Source organism: Lingula anatina, chromosome 2 (genome assembly GCF_051362555.1).
Source record: "Lingula anatina isolate TDL-2025a chromosome 2, LinAna3.0, whole genome shotgun sequence".
In the NCBI taxonomy this organism is placed as follows: Eukaryota; Metazoa; Brachiopoda; class Lingulata; order Lingulida; family Lingulidae; genus Lingula; species Lingula anatina.
The window spans coordinates 21,039,414-21,056,478 of record NC_141768.1 but is presented as its reverse complement, the minus strand read 5'-3'; the positions used below and the strand labels follow the sequence as shown (position 1 = coordinate 21,056,478).

The 17,065-nt window shown below is 39.1% G+C and overlaps 1 protein-coding gene across 1 annotated transcript in view; it reads left to right on the top strand.

Annotated features, from left to right (window-relative positions):
- LOC106156052 (ras guanyl-releasing protein 3) overlaps nucleotides 1-17,065 on the top strand; it is a 58,955-nt gene that overhangs the window by 7,042 nt on the left and 34,848 nt on the right. The gene's annotated exons all lie outside the window — the stretch shown is intronic.

The window sequence follows — 17,065 nt, the reverse complement described above, 5'->3', positions numbered from 1 at the left end:
AATAAACCTATATATTTACAATCTGTGTCAAATGTTGTGATTTATGTATGACAAATACCTTCACATTAAAATATGAATTCATGAAGAATATATTTGAAGAATCACAGGTAATAATATATTATAGGAGGCCTTCCATGAATGACGTCTGATTTGATTTTCTCATAAGTGTACGTGGTATACATACAGCTCAGCATTGGCAGGCAGTTCTCTGCAGAATTGACCTTTTCAAGAGCTATGGTACCATTATCATATATGTCATTTATTTTATTGGAGTGCAGATCAGCTGAAGTGAGATTGATTTGAATTCAAGGATTCATAGTGAATATCCTAAGCCAGTGGTGCAGTTCCATTACTTGATACAGTTTCTACAAGATTTCCCTCATAACCTAGGTCCAGAAATGGAGAACTTGATAATGATGAGAACAAGACGTTATAGGATGGAAGGGTAAGATGTGGCAAGGTGGCACATTTACTGAGAAAAGCATGCAGGGAATGAAAAAAAAAACAGTTAAAGATGATGCATGTACTTAAGCATACGGAAGTATGCAGCAGTAAAAATGTGATTCATGGTTTAGGTGGAAAGATACAGTTTATACACCTTGTTGTTTCTAATTGAAAGAGCACTTATTATGTTCTTAAGTAAAAAAAAAAATGCCCCTTGACTGTCATAGTGATTTTCCACATTAAGTCAAAGTAGCAGACAGAAATATAAACTAAGCTCTGTTATTTTTACTTAGGCTTGTGCACGTCTGTCTGGTAGATACGTTGATTAATATTAATACTGCAAATAGTAAATATAGTTTAAATTCCATGTTTTGCCTGTAATTTGCTTACAACTCAAATTGGTTTTGTTTTTCTCATCATTTTTAATTGATTGAGTGCACCTGTTATGAAGATAACAAGATTAATGTAAAGAAGAGAAAATTTGATTGGTGAAATATTGGGGAAAAAAATCCAATTTTTTTATGGACCATCTGTGTACGTAAAACAAACAGAAAATTGTACACTGTGTCACATTTTGGATGGAGCACTCAGCTGCCGTGATGAAATGTGATTAATTACATCTCTATATTTAGTTTATGTATTTGTCTATTCCATAAAAGAACCTAATTATCCAACAGGCTCTCTCTTCTGATATGTGAAACTTAAGACTGGGATAAAAGCATTCCCGAGAGGATGCTCATTGACGCAAGTCCTGGAATTGTCCTATGAGAATAGAAATTCTGTTTGAACCGTGTTGTTTGTCATGCACAATCATAGTGTCTAATAATAAAAAAGAACTGGGATGTGTGCTCTGCAATTAGCTTGCACGTATATTCTTCAGACAATACAGATGAAGTTTTTATATTTTCTTCCTTTTGTAATTTGAATTCTAAAACCTGGAAATGATGTTACTGTTGGCATTGGCTGTGTGTTCTACATATCTATGGATACATTAACTTGTGTGGTGTTTTAGGCACCATTTAATTTATTATTGTCAAATTGAGGAGGAAGTAATGGGAAAAACAATTTAAAAGGAATTCACAGTAAGTAAATTTGATTTATTTTTCTGTGCACATTTTTTTTTTGGAGGGGGGGGGGTGATAGCTACATGGATATTGACTCCTTGCGTTTATGGTTAGTGTGTGTGTGTGTGTGTGTTTGTGTGTGTTTTACCTTTGAATGAGATATGAAAACTGTAGCACATTTTATTTTTTAACAGGATCATGTAGGCAAGATTTTCATGTACGTTTCCAAAGCTTCCTCTTACTCTTTCAAAGCTGATGCTAGTAGATACCCTTGACACCTGTATGCTGCATTTATGGTATTTTACACCTGTCTGTGAAAGTGTTAACACCCAAATTGTTTCTTGAATGACATTGGGTATGAAAGATGGATCCAGGATATCAAGTAGGAACCCCCCAATATGTACATGCACCCTCCTTTTTAACCCCTAAACCCCAATATGATAACTGTATATCTCAATTCCCTATTTTGCCTTGTGTTTCCTTGTTTGACTGGGCATCTATGTAACAAGTAACTGATTTCATTGTCTCTTTAGCTGCTTTGTCATTCCAAGTTGTTTATAAGTTAGAATTATTGATGCATCTGATTATTGATGGGGGGGGGGGGGGGGGGCACATTAAAAAATCTCTGGCTCTGACATTTTCCAGTGTTGATCAGTATGTTTGGGTAGTATATGTTACATTGCCCTCTAGGGCCCTGAATGTGCCTTTTCTACCTATTTTAAAAGAAGGGTCAGGTGGGTGGCTTCCTTTGTCTATTAGTTGTGTCTGGGGGGGGGGGGGGGGGATTGCGTATTGTGCTAGTGAATCCAAAATATCAGGACAGAGAGGGGGACTTTTTTTCTTTGCACCCCCCCACCCCCCCAATTGACAAATGTTGACAAATGTCAGGATTCGTGAGGATTCGTGAGATTTTGCAAATTTTCTGGCTTAATTCGACACGCTCTACGATTCAGTTACGATACAGATGTGATAGTGTTACGAATATTCATGGGTTTCGGCTGGAATCGCACGATTAAAGTAAAAAAATTCACTACGATTTTTTGGAATTGGGAGTTCGTGGCCAAAATTTTGAACAGCTCAAAATTTTTGCCACGAATTCCCAATTAATCAAGAATTGCAAAAACTGACTACGATTATATACGAATCTGTTAAGAACTTCACGAACTGATTACGATTCAACCACGAATCCTGAAATTTGTCAGTTCCTGGCGATTCGTGGGATTCGTGGTCTGTGTGAAATAGGGGCATAAGAGAGAGATAAGTTCCCAGTGACTGGTGGAATTCAGGCTGCCATTTCTCTTGGTATATGAATTAAAAAATAGGGGACTGCATTGTTAATGTTAATGTTTTTTTTTTTTTTTTTTTTTTTTTGTAAATATTATTGTGATGGTAGCTCTGAACTCTAATGGTTTCACAGGTTACACAGGTACATTGAGACATTGTTAACAACAGAAGCCAGAAAATCAGTGATTGAATTAATTACATAATTACAAGCCTTCCCAGGAGAAATCTCCTGGTGTAAATGAACCAATTAGACTGTTGTTATGGCTGCTAAAAGCCAAGCGAGGCTGGACATGGAGGAGCTAATCTGCCATTTATTGAAATTTTACCTGCAATCTGAGAGTGGAGGTTGGCTTGTAGGTATGTAAGGGCAGCAGAGAGGTTGTATAGCAGTAAGTCATTAATATCAGTTTATTTGCCAAAAGAAATAGTCAAAAACAACTGTTTTCTTGCGTCATATTAAGTGGTTGTTTAACGTTAAGAAGTTAACAGTTGTTTTTTGGTCAAAAAGATAAGCTTAAAACATCTATGTTCCTGACATAAAAGATTTTAGCACTGTGTGCGTTATGTTAGTGCTTAAGGTTGCAGACAGGGTTAGACAAAAACACCTACCAGTAAATTACTGTCTTCATGTACATGTTTTCAACTTTTGCATAATAGATAAGTCTTCAGTGTCCACTGACTTAATTACTTTGCATTTACCTAAATCACTTTTTACTGATAGCCTCATATTTGTGATATTGGGATAAAAATGGACAAATCTGCTGCCCACTCCTTCACTTGAGTACCTGCAAACACCATTTCAACACCACTGAGCACTTCAAAACCCTGCCTGTGATTTTTTTTAAAAGCCTTAGTTCAGATTTTATCATTGGCAAGGCAAATTAGGCCTTTGCTCAATGACACATTGTGTAATTAGAGGCTAATAACTCCTGACAAAAAACATTTTAATCAAATTTACAGCAAGAGATTGAAGTCCATATACTTAATGTCACCTATGCCAATTTTCGTGATAAAATCTTGTTCAGGGATGAAGTTATGTCCTCTACCAATTGCTATCTTACCTGAAAATGGAAAGCTGTTAAATTTAGGATAAACCTTGGAAGTGCTTGATATGGAAAACATAAACGCTCATACTTTATATTTTCAAGGAGATTTTTTTGTTTTGGTAGATACATTATTGAATAATTAGAACCCCCCAATATGTACATGCACCCTCCTTTTATTGAATAATTAGATGCACGAAAAACTCATTTTAGGTGTTTTGATTATCAGAAACCCTATCTGTAACCTTAATAAGCCAAAACCAGAAGACATATATGATACCTGATTACCCATTGGCATATTTGTGATAGTTAAAACCAGAACCACTATCGGGCTTAAAAGTTTATTAAACTACATAAAAGTTTACATAAAATTACATAACTACAGTAAACGTTAACTACTTCAACACAGTACATCAACCCGTATGTTAATGAGTTGCAACCCTTAGATACAGGTAGCAATATTACTAATTGCAGCTGTTCAAAATTCCCATTTACTAAGCGCAAATGTTTAAAAATTAAATGAAGATCATGTACGCAAAATGTGTACAATGCAAATGTAAGATGCGCCTTCCGCCCATATGAGGGACGGGAGGGTGGGAAAATCTTCTACGCTTATGCTTAAGCCGCTTTTAATTGAAGCAAAATGGGCTCGAGCGCCCTTACACGCTGTCCAGCTTTAACGGCTGCCAGGCTCTAACTGCCAATTATTTTGAATGCGCCACGTGAGCTGGCTGACCAATCCCGAGCCCACAGCCTAGGCGTCCCTCTAGTGGTGGTTTTAAATACCATTCCCAAAGGGAAAGGGTACTTAAAACCAGAACCACTATCGGGCTTAAAAGTTTATTAAACTACATAAAAGTTTACATAAAATTACATAACTACAGTAAACGTTAACTACTTCAACACAGTACATCAACCCGTATGTTAATGAGTTGCAACCCTTAGATACAGGTAGCAATATTACTAATTGCAGCTGTTCAAAATTCCCAACCCAGAGTATGAGTAGGTGAGTGAAAATGAAAATAGACGTAATTGCACTTAAAAACTGCCATCTAGACATATAACAGTGGACCTCGTCTTTGGGGGCAGTCACAAGTTGTTAATTTCCAGTCCACTACTTTAAGTTTTTCATAATTTAACTATAAGTTCAAACTTTCTTCAGCGCTCCCACCATTACATCGTATTTCATATCCGCCGAGGGTTTGATGTATTGGAATACCGCGTCACTAGACCAGTCTCCCATGGCCTTCACCATCGCTAAAGGAGTACCGATAGAAAGAAGCCACGTAGCTCCTCCCCTGCGGAGACTGTGAGTATTGTACGTCGCGGTGGAAAGTCCGATCCCTCGAAGTGACCGTGCAAGTTTTTGACGAAAGCCTGCCGATGTGAGGAGAGTGGTCTCTCCGTTGTAAGAAGTGGCAAGGAGCGGCGCAGATTCCGGGACGTCCATGGACATCTTCAGAAAATTTGTCAGCGCTGTTGTGGGGCATAAAGGGCTGCCGTGACGAAAGGGGAGTGTAACGATATGGGTTCTCTGGCCGTACTGATTGTTTTTCGATTTGGTTACTCTTAGGGTGCATCCACGTTTTGTAAATGTCAAGTCGCGGCGACATATAGATAGGCCGCTATCTGTCTGAGACCGGGCCGTAATATTGCTAACTCTGAGCATTCCAAAGAAAGCGATCAGACAAGCTGCCCACGTCTGTGCTTGTTCTAAATCGTTCAGGTTGAGGAATGATCGTAGGTTTAAAAGCTGTGGTGGTAGGATGGGTGCTTTCTGAGAGCCCGGATCTCCTTTGTGTCTCTTTATACCACCTAGAGTCGTCTTCAGCTCCCACGAACACAGAGGGTTAGGAAGTCCGAAATCCGTGTGGATGATCCGGACGATATTTAGGTACTGCCGAAGAGATGAGAAAGCGCACGATCGTGCCCGGTAAGCGGCGTATCTGCAGATGTTGGTGGGGGATATAGGAATCGGTTTACAGTTAATTTCCTCACAGAACTTGATATAAGCTCTTAGATGTGATCTATAAGTTGATTTAGCAGAGGCCGAGAAAAGTTGAGCTCTCCAGAAGTTCACTTCATTATCTAGTTATTGTCTCAGTCTATCGGAGCCTGGGATAAAGAAAAGAAAAAGAGGAATTAGTCATATGGTCTTGCAGAAAATACACTGGCGGCTGTCTGTGTAAGCTTAAATACCAGTGATGGACTAATTCGAGGAAAAGAGAGCAATGTTCTGGCTCATGCATTCGTGACACGGAATCGGCCATTTTATTTTCTTCCCCGGCGATATGGATCGCATAAATTGAAAAGTCATATTTCAGCGCTAGGAGAGATAATTCCTTAAGAAGGTTGTTGCAGGCGGTGTTTGGCGAAGCCCCTTTATTTAAAATGTTCATTGCCACTTCACTATCAGTGTAAACAATGACGCGTTGTGCCTTCCACAGCGGGGACCACCTGTACGCAGCCAGGACGATGGATGCTAATTCCTTGACATTAATGTGTTCACCCCCTAACTGGTGAGGAGCGTCCTGTATCCAGTTAGTGTAAAACCAATCTCCGCAGTAGAACGCTCCACCTGCTGTGATGCTGGAGTCGGTATACACCTGTTGAATCGGTCGCGCGTCCCATATGAGTTTTGTATTGTTTCTCGTGATGAGCCACTTGCTCCACCAAAGGAGGTCTTTACGTAATGGGTTTAGCTTGCACTTATGACTGGCTCTTTTCAGTGAAGCTATGGAGTTAAATATATTTCGCACGTGTGTTCTACCCCATGGGATGACGTTCGATGCCCAGACTAACTTCCCGGCCAGGGATTCAAGCTGACGTCTGCTGGCGCGCACGCGGCTTTGAAATGTTTGGATCAAGCGGAGTAAGTCGCGAACTTTTTGTTCCTCTAAAGAGAGTACGCCTTCAACAGTATCTATGACGATGCCTAGAAACGTTAGGCGAGTCGTTGGGTCACAGACTTTTTTCCAGTTGATGCCAAAACCCAGGAGTCTTAAAAGATTGATTAATGTGCTATAAGCCTGCTTGCATCGTTCAAATGTCTCTCCTATAACCAAAAAGTCATCTAAATAAACTGCGACGTGGAAGCCTCGTTTCTCCATCATCCGCTTTACCGCTTGTGTTAACCGGTGAAAAATTTCGGGGCTTTTGCGGGCCCCGAATGGGAGTCTCGTGTCCACTAAAGTCCTTGGCTGAGTTGAACCAGCAAAGTTCCATTTAAGCCCAGTAAGGGTTAACTGGGAAGGGTGTAACGCGACAGTTCTATATGCTGAGTGGAGGTCAACTTTGCTGAGAAAATATCCTGGTTTAATCTTATCCAGTGCCGACCGTATAGTCTCGTATCGAAATGTTTGTTTTGTTGCGTAATCGTTTACTGCTGCCCCTTCAGGTCTGCTGTAATCATGAATAAGACGGATGCCGCCGTCAGGTTTTGGCACTGCGGAAATTGCACTAATTATCGTAGGCTGGAGTTCTGGTTCAATATAGTGACCCTCCTCTATTTCTGTTTTTATTTGAGTCTCAACTTTATGCTTGAAAGCTTCGCAAGTGGCGGATCTACTGTTTTCTACTTCAGTTCTCGTGATGCGATCCAGATCTAAATCGTCGACTATTCGGAAGCCCTCCCGAATACCATTAATTATAAAAGCATAGTCTGTATCTCCTTGTAGTTCCTTTTCCCATTTTTCAATGTTTTTGTGCAGCGGAGATTCTTTTGCGGCGGGCGTTTGTCAATGCGAAGGATTTCTTGCTGTGGGACTGGTCCCTTGCTGCTTGTGCGTGTATTCCCCATGAGTAGTACTGGAACAGGCTACACACGCGTGAGCATAACGGCAGTTCGGGAAAGAGCAGCCCTGGCGACCGTTAAATTTCATACAAATGGGTCGACCCGTCGCTGTGTCCAATTTTGTTTGTTTCCCTCTGGTTGTTGGTTGGGTTGAATTCGGTTTTAACAACACCTGCATGAGAAAGGGGCTGTCGGTTCCCCATGGAAATCCCATCTCGCTCTGAGATTTCCTATACTCTGCGTCGAAGCGTAAGACTGATTGCCAATTAAAAGATTGACCCATGCATGCCACTTTTGTCACGTAGCTGGTGTAGTCCATGACTGTTTGAATGTCCGCGCCGTCGTCGGCCACCATTTCCCTTAATATTTTCATCGACGCTTCTGTGTATTGCAGTGGGGAAATGCGCTCCAGGGGAAGTTTTCTGTCGGAGAGGGAAAGTTGTAAATCGCCAATACGGACTGGTGTGTCACTTTTCGCTTCAAATTTGTCTGCAAACATTACATAGCTACGTATGTCGCGATGCTTGTTAAGTTTTCTTTGTCTATCAGGAGTTGAAAAAGGATCAAAAATCCCCTTACCGTCGTGCTCTCTCTGATGAACTGTGTTTGGTTGATTCCCATTCCCGTTCCCAATGTCTAGTAGTTGGCATAACCTGGTGTAATCGAGGTCCCCGGTGTTTCCTGTTTCAGTTTGCGCGCTGGGGGCCGCCATATTAGGGGTCCCGGATGTCCCTGGCAAGATGGCTGGGGCCTCGTCTTGGGTTTTCTTGTCTCCAGTTTCGGGAGTAGAGGTTGCAGCAGACACACTGTTAGACGTAGCTGGACTCTGGTTGTTCTGTGGCTGAGCACTATGTTTTTGTTGTAGGGTAAGCACCGCATCTTGGAGAAGGAGGATCTGAGCCAGCGGTAGAGATTTACTGAAATGTCTTTGAATGAGTGGCTCTGTGAGTTTCTTGCAACTCCTGAGTGAGAAGAATCCTGCATCCTTTAAGATTTCTACCGTGTCTTCCGAGAGCTCGTTAGCCTCCACCCAAGACTGGAATTCTTCAGCCATTGTCAGGGAGAAAAGAACAAAAAATCTTCTACGCTTATGCTTAAGCCGCTTTTAATTGAAGCAAAATGGGCTCGAGCGCCCTTACACGCTGTCCAGCTTTAACGGCTGCCAGGCTCTAACTGCCAATTATTTTGAATGCGCCACGTGAGCTGGCTGACCAATCCCGAGCCCACAGCCTAGGCGTCCCTCTAGTGGTGGTTTTAAATACCATTCCCAAAGGGAAAGGGTACATACAATACGAGTTGCCGAGCGGTATGTGAAATAGTACGAGCTGCAGGCAAGTAATTTTCACGTACAGCTTGGTGACAAGTGTTGTATCTGGCTTAAACCACGGCCTCTGATTGGCTACTACCCTATGGAGTAACGGAAGTGCAACATACCGTGGAACGCACTTGTACATGATGTGCTTGTATGTCGAATACAGCACGGCCAAGTCTTTTGTTCTATGTGCTAGCCGTGGTTTAAGTACATGTATATATTCAGTGCACTAAGATAAAACATTGTGTAGTATCAGTTTATATATATTGAAGAAGATTGACAAGATGTCTGTTAGACAACTCTGAAGAACTTGAGATAGCTGTTTGCATTTTGATCTTTGAACTATAACTACAGATTTTGTACGTTTTTTTTTTTTCATATAGCAAAAAGGAAGACAGCTAAAATATCAATGCACTGATCCAACCCCCCTCCCCCCCCCATTTGGCAAGCAGTGGGGGTTGGATCAACTATTTTGCTTTGTAAAAAAATGGGAAGGTGTCATATTAGAAGTTCTGAAAAAGATAGTATTTGCTCAAGGAAATGACTTGTTTAATTTATGGTTAGTTGCTTTTTCTCCTGTAGATCTAATGTATAAGGCAGTGTATATTGTAGTTCATACTCACCTTTTTTGATTTCAGTGAACATATTCATTTTGTGTGTTTAATTGTGCTTGCATTCTCAATAGCTTATGACAGTGAGATTGATTTCTTGCTATTTTTTCATGCATCCTGTCAAAAGGTCACACTTAAATGGCCACCTGATTTGACTGGCATTTAGAATTTTCAAGATATGCTGTGAGGCATTTAAAAAAAAGAAAGCTTAAGAGAAATATAACATTATTTATGTTCTTGACCCCATTTCCATACCTAGATTGATCTAGCAGGATCGACCCATCTCTGAGGAGATTCTCGCTAAATTACATTCAGCTTAGGCAGCTTAGATGTCTGGCACGCCTACTGAAACTGCTAAACGATAGTTAATTACCCCCTTACATATATTCAGTGTCATGATTAAGATAATTATTTTGATAAGGGAGAAGTTTGACATTGATCTTTATAAGGCCACATTCACATCGAGTTGAGCCATGGCTCTACAAAGCCACTACCTAAATATGGCGGATGTACATGAAAGGAAAACTGCCTAATCTTTTAATAGTCTCTCCATCTCTCACACGCCTCCCCATACGTCGTCCCTGCGGGGGTACAGTCATTAAATCTCGGCTCCATTGGGATGACACATGGGGAGGTGTGTGAGAGGTGGAGAGACTATTAAAAGATTAGGCGGTTTTCCTTTCATGTACGTCCGCCATATTTAGGTTGTGGCTTTGTAGAGCCATGGCTCAACTCGATGTGAATGCGGCCTAAGAGCGCATTCTCAACGAATTAAGCCAGACTTTGCGAACGGAGACGCGATTTAATTACTGTACAACGCAGGGACGACGTGTTGGGAGGCGGAGAGACTATTAAAAGATTAGGCGGTTTTTCTTTCATGTACATCCGCCATTTTTAGGTCACCGGCTTTGTAAAGCCTGGCTTAATTCGTTGAGAATGTGCTCTAAGTGTCTGTATATGTTCTGATTACCTGTGTCTATGTTCAGTGCAGTAGCTGTCTGTGTTGATGTCTCACACATTTGTTCATAAAATACAACCAATCTTTTTTTTTTTTTGTTTTACTTTAGATTTATGCTGAGGTTTTGTTTTTATTTATTAGTATGACATTTTTTTTTGCATGCATTTTGGCAACATTCACCCCATTACCGTATTTTTGCTTTACTTCAAATTTAATAGGTATCCTTGTTAAAGTAAAAATGAAGTCTGAGTTAAAAAATCAGCATGCTCTCATTATTTTTGTAAAATAATTGGCTTTTTTGCATGTAATTTTGGGACTTTCACCCCATAACTGCCACACCAACTTTTTTCTTCAATTTTTTGAGTGACCTTGTTTGGAAAAAAGTTAATTTAACCTGAAGTCTGGTTCTTATATACACCGGCTTCCACTATGTCTCAGTGCTTTTTACAATAGATGTGTACAATAGATATGCCTGACATATTTCTTGGCCCTGATTCAGACTGGATATATAGACAATCTCACTTCTCTAAGGAGGATATAGCCCATCTGGCACAGGAGGCGCTTAAAACTAGCACACAAACAATATCTTTGAGCGTATTCAAAACTCATGATCAGCAGACTAACTGATCCACTGACCAAATATGGCGGACCCCACTTAAAGCAGTGCCATTTAATCCACTGATGTTCTCCCTGTCTTCACGAGCCATTAATCGGATCAAATCTCAGCTCGGAGGTTTAGACTCCGTTCACATGAAAAATCTATTTTCTAAAAATCTATTTTCTATTTGCGGTATCTTGTGATCACTCCGAGCGCAGCCGAGAATTAATTACAGCTTTGGAAGTAACTGGCTCGCGCTGCCAGTAATTACGCCGCGGGGTATTCAGAGCACAGACCGTGATCACAAGATACCGCGAAAAGAAAATAGATCTTTAGAAAATAGATTTTTCATGTGAACGAAGCCTTAATTACAAGGTCCCTGCAGCAATGGTGAGGATATAGATCTGTTACTCTGTGGATCAACTTGTTCTGAATGCCCTTTTTCACAGCCAGACCAGGGCCCCGTAACTTGAAAGTATCACGCATTGTGAATAGCAATATCACATAGAGGCTACAATGTATTATATGGGGCAAGTATGGGTGAGTTATGGAATCGAGATGCTTGCGCTCAGTCGCAATGCGCGATGCTTTCGAGTTACTGGGCCCAGGTACTTTAACCCGTATGTGCTGAGTGTCAAGTGAGGAGACAGCGAGTACCATTGAAGGACTGGCATGTCCCCAAATGGGGCTAAACCCACTTTTCTAGGGTGGTTGAGTTAAAGACCCCATTCCCAGAGATTAGATCGATCTACTTTAGATTGACCTTACTCCTTGGGGATTCACGCTAAATAGCTGTCAGCCGAGCAGGCAAGAAAGTTAATTACCCCCTTACAGCTGGTAGTGGGCGGGATGGACATTTATGCCGGATTATCTGACAGTAATCTAGTGAGACTCCCCGCCAGGAAGAATCACCCTAAAGAATCAGCATTTTCAAGGAATTTTTTTTTTTGCTCATGTATTTATACAACTGCCAAAACAAATTTTCATTTACTCAAAATTGGCTGGAAAGTTTTGTTTGGTGAAAAGGCTGGTTGAGTTTGAAAATTAACATATTTGGTAAGTTTTCACTTAAGACATTGGCTTGTCCTGTTGTTTTTTAAAACCAATATATTGTGCAACATAGGGGGTTGTAACATGTTTAAATTGTATCTTATTTTGATTTTGGTTATTTGATTACTTGGATTTATGTTGTGACTTATTTGCATATTTGTAATTCACTCACTTCTTTTGTAATGTCAAATAATTACTGTTCTCTCTCTCTCTCTCTCTCTCTCTCTCTCTCATTTAATTTCTGTTGTAAGTTGGTGCAAGGTTTACTCATACAGGATAATGCCATTGTTACACAAGCTGTTGTGTTCTACTGATAGCAACTTTCAACATGAAAGATGTGCTGATTAAGTATTGTGTATTGATGGTTGGTCATGCAGAAAGCCACAAGGGATTGTGAACAGATGGCGAACCTGTTGTAGAGGTGAAAATTGCTGATTTCTTATATTTGTTAGAGTTTCCTAAGCTCTTTTGTTATCCATCTTGCCTACATGTCACTTAATTTAGTCCTTTGCATTTCTTTGCTTATGCCTGTATATATGTCAGCCTTGATACCTCTTTTCCATACATTTCACCAGTATCAGTTGTGTGGTAATATCTTATTATGCAAGTTTATTTGTACAATGTGTCGCTACATAATGGCCATCACCTGCATCTGTTGTTGCTGTCCACTTTTTATGGTTAAGGCAACATATGGAAAACCTTGTGACTTATTATCCTTAAACTACTAGTAAGTGGATTGATTTATGGCACAAAAATACTGGTCAAGTTTAAATAGCAGACCAGTTTTCTTGACGTTTTGCAGTTTTTTTTAATCTTTCATTTTTCACCCAATTTACTTGAAAATGCCCCCAATCCTAATGACAACTGGACAGTAAAGAGATCAGTTTAATTTGGTCATTGATATCATGTGTCATTACTATGAAATATTTATAGGAAAGAGACTGCTCTCCACAATGCACACGAATAAAGAGTTGATTAGACTACCTTCCCTTTGAAGTGAATGGGGAAGTTCCTCATTAGTTAATTACCAGATTCTGCTGACAGATTAAGTTATGAGAAATCCAAAATATATATATTTGATTTTCTGAAGACTCTAAATGTTGGTATTTCCTTGTTTTTGAAAATAAAAAACAATCATTTGGAACTTAGGTGCATTGCATTATTTATTCTGTGCCTAAGAGAAGATAAGCTTTATATTAAGAAAGGCTAGCAAGAGAGTAGAAGCTTTGGGTGATCATGCAGCTGATTATGTAGCTAAGTCACTAAGGCAACGGTAAGATGGTAAGATCTCAAAAGGTACTAAGAGTTTATCTTGAATTTGTCACGTAATGTCTTTTAGATTATGACATGAAACCCTAAGATTTTCACATCTTTAACTATTCCTGTGGTCCTCAAAATTTGAAGCTAAGTACGGAGAAATGTTATGCTTCACTGTGAGCTAAAGTGATTTAATTGAAATGTTCAGCCTCTTGTCAGTTGTTGCTATTTTGAACTGCTAGTTGAGTTATATTTAGGTAGAAATGTCTTACCTTAAGCACCCTTATCATTGGCAAGAGTAAAGCTTACAGGTGAGCCAATGGTTTCAACCTGTTCACCCTGAGTTTCAACCTGTTCGCCCTGAGTTTCAGGTGACACTGGAAACTGGCCTCTCTAACATTGGCATGCCTGGGCCATTTTCAGTTACTGTTACAGGTAATGGCAGAGGTATGTTGATAGTAGAGAGGCGTGTTTCCAGTGTCTTCTGAAACTCAGGTTGCAGCCTGATAGAAATGGTTCAGAAGTAGTGAAGGATCTGATTTGCCTGATGAATAGGACAAGTGTAAGAATCCATACGTATTGCATTTATTTTTTGACAAAGAAAGTATAGACTCACTGTGTAAAGATAGATTTCTGCAATGCACACCTGTTATAATTATAATTGCATAGTTTACATTGAGCATCTGCCTAGAAGCTGGTGTATACAAATAAAATTCATTGCGTAAGTTTGCTACCAGATGAAGTTGCCTGTTTCACATGCATCTTTAGTTTTTTTCCATTTGCACCTGTATGTCTGTGGATGCAGGTGCGTGTGTCTCTGGATATATGAATTGTGCAGTGGGACAATAGACTTTTCCTTAAAAGCTTTTGTCTGCCTTCAAGAGGTGCTTGACTGATGGAAACAAAAGAATGCTTTAGTGAAGATGCACTGTCCATTGCATAATCAACTAGAGAGCATAACGGAAAGCACAGACCTTTGCCAAAACAATATGTTAATAATAATAGAATTTAAAGAAATAAAAGATTCTTTTAGTTTATTAGCAGATCTGTATTAGATTGAACTTGTGATCTTTTTTTTTTTAAATCCTGGAATAACTACATTTAGCCTGAAAGCGATCACTTTTATATCCTGGAATAACTATATCTATCCTGAAAATTTCATCAAAATTTGCGAAGAACTGTTTGAAACATCTTGCTCACTAAAAAACAAACCAATACTGATGAAAAGATCACCTCCTACATTGGCAGGGATTTTTATTAGAGGGAAAAGGTAAAAACATTTTCAGACAGTTTTTTTTTTAAACAAAAGCATTTCACTTTTTTAAAAGCTTGACTGCAAACCCTGTTATGTACAACAATCATCCTATAACTTCTGAGTATATCCGTCAGCATAATGCGCCATTTGCTATAAGAGATGGATAGGCTTAGAAATTATATAGGCAGGGAGATGCACTCAAGTCCCTAAATTTCTAGAGTAACAACTCAAGTTTTTTCAAATCACTTAGAATTCAGACTAAGAATCTACTATATCTTCAGTTTAAATATAAGTCTCAGATTGTCTAGTTTAAGTACATGGGAGGTGCATTTTAATGGGTTGAATTAAGTGTCACCTTTTTATGCACAGGTATTAGAATCCATTATGATAATGTCAACTGCCAGGGCCTTGCTCTCAACTCGGCAAACTTCAGCCTGATAAGAAATTATGTCATTGTATCATTATCAATGCGTGTGTATGTGATGGGAAAAGGTTGTCTAGGGTTAGTGTTTTTCCTGTTCTGTCAGGCTAGTATTTGGAAAAGAGCACCCTACTACCTCTGCCAATATTTTCAACAGCACTTGCTTGTTTGAGTGTTTTCTGTTTATTTGTTTGTGGACACGATACCCCAAAATGTTCTAAAATGATTGTGTAATTTTCAAGATTGAAAGATGGAAGGAAAGAGATGAATACAGTTTCGTCTGAATCTACATCTTCAACAGATTTTAAAAAATAATTTTTTTATTTTATACCATTATTACTTACATTTTGCCTTCAAGTTGGTGTAGGTCAGTGCTCTCACAGTGCTATCTGTAGTTAAATGTTTTGGGCAAAAAGGAGTAGCAATTTCTTTGCAAATTGGATAGTTCAGCCCCAGCCTGGATAAACATTGCTTGATACATTGTTGCAAACACTATTACTACAAGAAACCTTGGCTTTATTACATCATGCAGAAATTTTAAATCTAAGCCAAACAATAGAACTTATAGTTGTGCATGAATCTGCTAATTTCAGCAAAATTCAGTGCTACCTGAATAAGACAAAACCGAATCCTGAAAACAGCACTTATTTACTAAATTTATGTGGTTGTTTGATAAAAAAACCCTGCATGATATATAATTTCATGTGTTGGCAATGTGGACTACAGACATACAAACTGTTCGTCATGCAGTAATAAGATGCTTATGCCTAACTCTAGATCTTATATATAAAAAAAAAAAAACTGTGACCATGCAAATCACTGATTTTATCAAAGGCAAAGAAATGTGGCAATTATTCTGCACCAATAGCTGCCTATTTCTGTAGACTTATGCACATTTTTCCTGAGTTAAATTAGACTAAAATCAGGTCTAAATGTTAGACCAACTTTCAGTTTTTAGTTCTTTTGTGAAACTGGCCTCAGGGAAGGTGGGAAAGTTTGAATGTGCAAGGGAAAAAGGAGGCCAACAGGAGCATTGCCCTTCCACTGCTTAGCAACATGATCAGCCTTTTTTATAACAACAAAGGAAAACTGAATTGAAGAGATAGCTTGGGAAGGCAACCAGGTGAAGCACACTACACCTGCAAAAATGCCAGTGAGATCATTTTCAGGACTTGCATGAAATAAAACAAGGTATACATTTGGAAACGATTCATCAAAAGAGGGTTAATTTTAGACATGGCCTTAAATATAGCCAAAAATTCAAGTAGGAAGCTCCCAAAATAGATACTTGATATATGGTAGTGCAAAAATGTAGATGCACTTAGGCAAATTTGGTGAGTGTGGGAGAGAGAAATTGCATGTCATCTGCAAGTGTAATCTTGATTTATGAGTGAGTGCATCACACACACACACACATGCACACACACACACACACACACACACACACACACAACGACAGAGAGAGAAAGAGAGAGAGAGTAAGCACAAAGAGGTATATTTTTGTTTTTTTTTTATCTGTTTCAATATTTTAATAATTGCTTCATATAAACTGGAATCTTTTATTTTAACTAAAATGCATGTTAGTGCCATGCTTTCATCTGTTTGTTTGAAAGCATTTTTAATTGAAATATTGAGTGATGTTACAGTTTAGTTTATCGACAGCTGATGAAGGTACACATGCACTATAATTTAACTTTGAAAGTAAATATTTATAGGTCAAATAAAAAATTTAATATCCTTGGGGACACAATTCACTGTGTGGAATAGTGTGATGCTGTCTACTGCAGGTTTTTTCGGTGGTCGTTTTTCCTTTACAGATTAGCCTTTTTTTAACAATTAATTTGGTAAAGAGCTTAATAATCCAATGCAATGATTTGAAGGTGAAATTACCCTCCTTCAGCCCTTGATTGAAAAAACTTTTATTGTGAATTTAACAATTAATTTGGCGTGATTTTATGTAGCGTAGAGCAAGAGC